Source organism: Neofelis nebulosa, chromosome 1 (assembly GCF_028018385.1).
Source record: "Neofelis nebulosa isolate mNeoNeb1 chromosome 1, mNeoNeb1.pri, whole genome shotgun sequence".
NCBI classification, from domain to species: Eukaryota; Metazoa; Chordata; class Mammalia; order Carnivora; family Felidae; genus Neofelis; species Neofelis nebulosa.
The window spans coordinates 132,758,397-132,766,685 of NC_080782.1; the positions used below are offsets into that span (position 1 = coordinate 132,758,397).

General features: G+C 36.0%; 1 pseudogene; it reads right to left on the bottom strand.

Annotated features, from left to right (window-relative positions):
- Nucleotides 1-3,821: 3,821 nt before the first annotated feature.
- On the bottom strand, nucleotides 3,822-3,939 carry LOC131490067 (U2 spliceosomal RNA; annotated as a pseudogene).
- Between the last annotated feature and the right edge of the window lie 4,350 nt (nucleotides 3,940-8,289).

The following is an 8,289-nucleotide window of genomic DNA, read 5'->3' on the forward strand; positions in this document are numbered from 1 at the left end:
GGTACAGCTTCCAATCAGCCTGAAACTAGGTGCTAAGATCCCTCCCTCTGGAACAATGATCTTGTTAGCACATCCTCAATAGCTGGACCCTTCCAAGAAGAAATCAGGCTGCTTAGATAATCACAAGGTTCCAGAGACAATTAAGAGCTAAAGCAAGATGAAATAGTGAGGTTCATGTCCTATGCAAGGGCACTCCTTGAAGAAAGAGCTATTTTGCTTAATACATAGAAAGAAACACAGAGTCAAGTAAAATGAGGAAAGAGAGGAGTATGTCCCAAAGAACATGATAAAACCCTACCAAAATAAAGCACCTTAATGAAACAAATATAAATTTAAGTTTAAGCTAAAAATAAAAGGTACAAATTAATAACAAGAAAACACGTGAAAGTAAAAATCACACTGGTAAAGATAAATATAGAGTAAAGGTAGTAGGCTAAGCATGTATAAAACTAGTATGAAGGTTAGACAAAAAATGGTAAAAGTAACTATAACTAGAATAATTAGGTAAGGGCTATGCAAAATAAAAAGATGTAAAATGTTACAACAAAAACATAAAATGGGAGAATGGGAATGTAGCATTTTAGAGTGTGTTCAAACTTAACTTGCAATCAACTTAAAAGAGACTATTATATATGTTCACTATTCTATTTGAGCCTCATGGTAATCAGAAAGCAAAAACACAGTGGATACATAAAAAATAATGAGAAAGGAGTCTAATCGTAACACCACAGAAAGTTATCAAACCACAAGGGAAGAAAGCAAGATAAAAGAGGAACAGAGAGGAAGTATAAAAACAGCTAGATAACAATGAACACAACTACAATAAGTGCATATCTATCAAAAACTACTAAAATATAAATACACTAAATTTCAATCACAAGACATAAAATGGCTGAATGGAAGAAAACAAGGCCCATGTATAATATGCCTTTAAGAAGCTTACTCCAGATGTAAGGACACACACAAACTGAAAATAAAGGAATGGAAAAAGATGTTTCATGCAAACAGAAATCCTGCCACCCCCCCCCCCCACAAAAAAACCTGGGGTAGCTACACTTGTATCAGATAAAACAGACTTAAAAAAAACAAAAACATAATGAGATGTCTGGGTGGCTCAGTTGGTTGAGCTACCAACTCTTGATTTCAGCTCAGGTCATGATCTCAGGATTGTGAGATCGAGCTTTGTGTCATATTCCACACTGAGTGTGAGCCTACCTGGGATTCTCGCTTTGCCTCTGTCCCTCTCGCCTGCTCACTTAAATTTAAAAAAAAGACTGTAATAAAAGACCAGGATGGGTATTACATAATGACAAAGGGGTCAACCCAACAAGAAAACAGAACATTTGTGGGGTGCCTGGGCAGCTCAGGTGGTTAAGCATCGAACTCTTGATTTCGGCTCAGGTTATGATCTCACAGTTATGTGATCAAGCCTTGTCTTAGTCTCTGCTCTGGGCCTGGAGCCTTCTTATTCCTTCTCTCCATCTCCCTCTGCCCTTCTAACCCTCAAAAAACAAAAACAAAAACAAAACAAAAAACCAAAATATATTTGTAAATAGTTAGGTACCCAACAGTAAAGCACCTAAATATATAAAACAAATATTAACAGAACTAAAAGGAGAAATTGAGAGCAGTATAATAATAATAGGGGACTTTAATACCCTAATTTTACCAATGGCTGGATCATCATGACAAAAAATAAGTAAGGAAATATTCGTCTTAAATGATATATTAGACCATACTGGACTTGCTAGATATATACAAAATATTCCACCCAAAAGCAGCAGAATACACATTTTTCTCAAGTGCACATGAAACATTCTGCAGGACAGATCATATTTTAGGCCATTAAACAAGTCTCAATAAATTTAAGAAGACTGAAATTTTAAGAAGTATTTTCCATGACAAGAGTAGCATAAACATAGAAATCGCTTAATTTTGTTTAATGTTTATTTATTTTTGAGAGAGATAGACACAGTGTGAGCAGGGAAAGGGCAGAGAAAAAGGGAGACATAGAATCTGAAGCAGGTTCCAGGCTCTGAGCTGTCAGCACAGAGCCCAATGCAGGGCTCGAACTCATCAACGGTGAGATCATGACCTTAGCCAAAGTCAGATGTTTAACCAAATGAGCCACCCAGGCACCCCAAAACATGGAAACCATTTAAAGAACATTGAAAAAAGTCACACATATGTGGAAATTAAGCCATAAGCTACTGAACAAACTATAGGTCAATGAAGAAATCAAAGGGGAAATAAAAAAGTACCTTGAGACAAAAGAAAATAGAAATACAACAATTCAAAATCCACAGAAATACAGCAAGAGCAGGTCTTAGAGGAAAGTTTACAGTGATACAGGCCTACCTCAAGAAAGAGGAAACATCTCAAATAAACAATCTAACTTGACACCCAAAGAAACTAGAAAAAGAAGTATAAATAAAACCCAAAAATATTAAGAAAGAAGGAAATACAGATCAGAGCAGAAATAAATGAAATAGAGAACAGCTAGAAAAGACAACAGAAAAGAGCAATGAAACTGAGAGCCAGTTACTTGAAAAGATAAAGGTGGCAAAACTTTACCTGGATTTACTAAGAAGAACTCAAATAAATAAAATCAGAAATGAAAGAAAAGTTACAAGTGAAGGATATCATAAAAAACTCCTATGAACAATTATATACCAACAAATATAACAACCCAGAAGAAATGGATAAATTCCTATAAACATACAATCTCCCAATACTGTATCATGAAGAAATAGAAAAGCTGAATAGACCAACCACTAATAAGGAGATTGAATCAGTAATCAAGGGTGCCTCGGTGGCTCAGTTGGTTGACTGCCCAACTTGTAATTTCAGCTCAGGTCATGATCTCACAGTTTGTGGGTTCAAACTCCAGGCTGTCAGCACAGAGCCAGCTTGGGATTCTCGTTCTCTCTCTCTTCTCCTCCCCTGCTTGTGTGTGCTCACTCTCTCTCACCAAAAATTAATAAATAAACATTTAAAAAAAACCTCCCAAACAAATGTCCAGGACCAGATCATCCAAGCGTTGAATTTAACCGACTATTAAAAGACTGAATACCTATCCTCCTCAAATCTTCCAAAAACTGAAGAGGTGGGAACACTTTCAAGCTTATTTTACAAGGCCAGCATTACTAAAACCAGACAAGGATACCACATAAAAAGAAAATTATAGGCCAATATCCCTGATGAAAATGGTTGCAAATAGCCTCAACAAAATCTTAGCAAACAAAATTCAACAATACATTAAAGGATAACTTACTATGATCAAGTGTGATTTATCTCATGGATTCCAAAGACAGTTTAACATCCACAAATCAACCAATGTGATACACCACATTAACAAAAAAAGTATAAAACCATATGATTATCTAAACAGATGCAGAAAAAGCACATCAAAATTCAATATCCATTTATGATACCAACATAAACCAAAGTGGACAGAAAAAATGTACCTCAACATAATAAAACCATATATGATAGGTTCTCAGCTAACATCATACCCAAAGGTGAAAAGCTCAAAGCTTTTCCCTGAAGAGAAGGATACCCACTCTAGCCACTTTTTTTTAATGTTCTTATTTATTTTTGAGACAGAGAGGGATAGAGCATGAACAGGGGAGGGGTAGAGAGAGAGGGAGACACAGAATCGGAAGCAGGCTCTAGGCTCCGTGCTGTCAGCACAGAGCCCAATGCGGGGCTTGAACTCATGGAGTGTGAGATCATGACCTCAAAGTGGGACACTCAACCGACGGAGCCACCCAGGAGCCCCTCTAGCCAATTTTCTTCATAGCCCTGGAAGTCCCAGACAGAGTGATTAAGCAGAAAAAATAAATAAAAGTCACCCAAATTGGATAGAGGACATATTAGATATTAAACTGATAAGAACAGATACTACACATGATCCTAGCTAAAAGGCCGAGAAGCGATAAGCAAATTGAAAAGGAAAAAGTAAAAGAGCCACTATTTGTGGATGACATGGTTTTATATACAATGAACCCTAAAGACTGCATTAAAAACAAAACAAAACAAAAAAAACAGAACTTGAGCACTTGGGTGGTACTTTAAAAGCAAAAAACAAAAAACTATTAGAACTAATAAATACAGCAAAGTTGCAGGGTATAAAATCAATATATGTTTGTGCTTTTATACACCAAAACAAATTATCAGAAAAAGAAATTAAGAAAACAATCCCATTTACAGTTGCAACAAAAACAGTAAAATATGTAGGAATAAATTTTAATCAAGGAGGTGAAAGACTTATCTAGTGAAACAATAACATGCTGAAAATGATACAAATAAATGAAAAGATAGTCCATGCTCACGTATTAGAATTAATATTGTTTAAATATTTATATTACCCAAAGCAATGTACAGATTCAGTGTGATTCCTACCAAAATTTCAAAAGCAGTTTTCAAAGAAATCAAACAAACCACCCTAAAATGTGTACAGAACCACAAAAGATGCTGAATAGCTAAAGTAATCTTGACAAAGAATAGTACAAAGTGGTAATAATCAAATAGTATGGTATTGGCATAAAAACAAATACAAAGATTGATGGAACAGTGAGCCCAGGAATAAACCCACATGCATATGGTCAGTTAATTTAGAGCAGAAGAGCCAAGAATTTACAACGAGGAATGGACAGTCTCTTCAATACATAGTGTTGGGAAAACTGGACAGCCAGATCCAAAATAACACAACTGGACTTGAACATTAGACATGAAACCATAAAACTCCTAGAAGAAAACATAGTCAGTGGGCTTCCTGACACAGGTCTTGGCAATGATTTTTTCGATCTGACTCCAAAGGCAAAGTCAATAAAAGCAAAAATAAACAAATAGGATTATATCAAACTATAAAAGTTCTGTACAGTGAAGAAAACCGTCAACAAAAGGAAAGGCAATCTAATGAATGGGAGATATTTGCCAATCATATAACCAGTAAGGGGTTAATATCCCCAAAATATGAAGATCTCAAACAACTCAATAACAAAATAAAAACCATCTGATGAAAAATGCCAGAGTAACTAAATACATATTTTTCCAAAAAAGACATATAGATGACTAACAGGTATATGAAAAGATGTTCAGCATTACCAGTCATCAGAGAAATGCAAATCAAAATCAAAATGAGCTATTAAAAACATAAGAAATATCAAGTGTTATTGAGGATGTAGATAAAAGGGAACCATGCATGGTTGTTGGGAATATAAAGTGGTGTAACCACTAAGAAAAACAGTATGGAGATTCCACAAAAAATTGAAAATAGAAATATCATATGATATAGTAATTCCACTTCTGGGTATTTATATGAAGAAAACAGAAACATGAATTTAAAAGGATATATGGCACCCTGTATGTTGTTTCAGGATTACAAAACCCCTGGGGCCCTGATTTTCTACCCTTCTGTTTAATTTATCTACTAATGGACATGTCTGCATAAAGTCATTAATGAAAGTGTTGAATAAAAAGGGTCTACATCATAGACCTTTGTTATTCCACTGAAGATATTTCTTTATATACCACCGAGTTACAGGTTCACCTTTTTATACTAAACTCTGTCCCATTTAATCAATTTATACAATATTAAGAACTTTGCACAATTTTTTTTTATTAATACCCCATTTCTTACTCTATTTAGACTGCTCTAACAAAAACACCATAACCTGGGTAGCTTATAAATAATAGAAATATATTCCTCACAGTTCTGGAGGCTGGGAAATCCAAGATCAGGGCAACGGCAGATTCTGTGTCTGGTAAAAGCCCCTTTCCAGGTTGTAGACTGCCAACTTTTCTCTCTGTCCTCACATGGTAAAAGACATGAGGGAACTCATTCAGGCCTCTTTTATAAGAGCATTAATCTCAGGGCACCTGGGTGGCTTAGGCAGTTAGGCATCTGACTTTGGGTCAGGTCATGGTCTCACAGTTCCTGGGTTTGAGCCCTGCATTGGGCCCTGTGCTGACAGCTGGGAGCCTGGAGCCTGCTTTGGATTGTGCCTCCCTCTCTCTCTGCCCCTCGTCCACTCACACTCTGTATCTCTCTCTCTCTCAAAAATTAATGAACATTAAAAAAAATTTTTTAAAAAAGAGCATTAATCTCATTCATAGGGCATCTGCCCTCATGAACTAATCGCCTTTCAAAGGCCCACCTCCTAGTATACAATAATAATAAAAATAATTATTATCATTATTATTAAAGCCTAATACTAATAATATAATAATAATTATTATTATTATAGCCTGATACTTGGGCATTAAGATTACAACATATGAATTTTGGTTTTGTTTTTGTTTTTTAAAATTTTTTTTTTCAATGTTTATTTTTTTATTTTTGGGACAGAGAGAGACAGAGCATGAACGGGGGAGGGACAGAGAGAGAGAGGGAGACACAGAATCGGAAACAGGCTCCAGGCTCCGAGCCATCAGCCCAGAGCCTGACACGGGGCTCGAACTCACGGACCGTGAGATCATGACCTGGCTGAAGTCGGACGCTTAACCGACTGCGCCACCCAGGCGCCCCGGCAACATATGAATTTTGAGAACACACAAACATTTAGCTCATAGCAGCTGGTATATTTTTATCTACCTCAAGTTCCTTAAAAAACAATAGCAACAAGGGGCGCCTGGGTGGCGCAGTCGGTTAAGCGTCCGACTTCAGCCAGGTCACGATCTCGCAGTCCATGAGTTCGAGCCCCGCGTCAGGCTCTGGGCTGATGGCTCGGAGCCTGGAGCCTGTTTCCGATTCTGTGTCTCCCTCTCTCTCTGCCCCTCCCCCGTTCATGCTCTGTCTCTCTCTGTCCCAAAAATAAATAAAAAACGTTGAGAAAAAAAAAAAAAAAAAAAAAAAAAAACAATAACAGCCATAAAAATAGTTTACACTTTTTGAGCTGCTATCATGTATCACACAATGTCCTAATGGCTTTAAAACTAGTATTCATGTCATAAGAGCTCAAAAGATGAAAGTGAACATTATTGCTATTGTTAGTATCCTTACAATTATTTCTATTTTTATTGTCCTTAGTATTTCTATAAACTACCAATCTCATAACCTTGTCAGAAAAAAATTGTAATAGTTATTCTGACATAGTTTATTTTAATGAGGCCATGTGGCTTTAAGGATTACTGCTTTTCTTCCCAACTGGTCATATATCAACCTTTTAATAATGGATTTTAAATTTGAGCCTAGAATAAAGGCCAAGTTTTCTGGCTTACAGACTGTACATATTAGAACTACTTCTTCCTGTTTTTGTTTGTTTGTTTGTTTCTGCAGAGTACCTTAGATTTACTTAACATTATCGGTAAGAGAAATATACAATTCTTGGAATTCTGGGGTCAAATTATTAATTAAATTCTATTTATTTGAAAGGCAGGAGTGATTAATACTTCAGTGCTATTTAGACCACCAAAGTACTGATTAATTTGTCTAAGTAATTCATTTTATATATTCTGAGGAGGATTATATTACTCTCTGTATAGGCATATGTGATTACCTAAGGGTTTTTGAACATTAAGTTGAAATTATCTTGATAACAGCAGAAGACAGCATTTAGACCTATAGGCAGTCTGTAAAGATGTTATTTGTTATGACTAACATGTAATATTATGGAGGAATCTCCATTCCCCTGGTTTCATTTCTTCATGCAGAATGACAATGACCCTGTAATACCTAGTCTTCTTTTCTCATCCTTTGTTTATTCCACTCCATATATAAGGAGTGGAATATATATGTCCTTGATTACCAAGGGTCTGATAGGCATTGATTCATGTTTTTTTTTTTTTTAATTAGCAAAACTAATCTATTAAACATCTGTAAGAACTAGGGATTAGTTTTTTTTTCTTCTCTGTCCATTTAAAGCAGTTACCCCTGGACAGTATATTTGCTTTAAGAGATCCAAAGTTTCTTTAGCAAGTCCTTTGGTCTGCACACTAAAGCCATATTCTATGATTAGCTTTATCAGCATCAAAGCCAATATTAGATCTCTACCAGTTTCTTTTCCAGGGCTCTAAGTTCAAGATGGAAAAAAGATATGATTTACTGGTTTTCCCACACCCCTGCACCTTTCTTCCTGTCTCTCCTCTTGTTTTCTTAAGATTTCCAAGCACCTGGCACTCTGCAGCCATGCAATGAGAGGAACCCATTTTACTACATTACTCTGAGCAATTGGCACTGACATTTCCAATAGGTTGTTCTGGCTTTGTGTCAAGGATCTACACCTACAGTAAATATCCAGTTCTTATAATGGCCATCCTTATCAATGAACGTGTAAAGATGGGTTT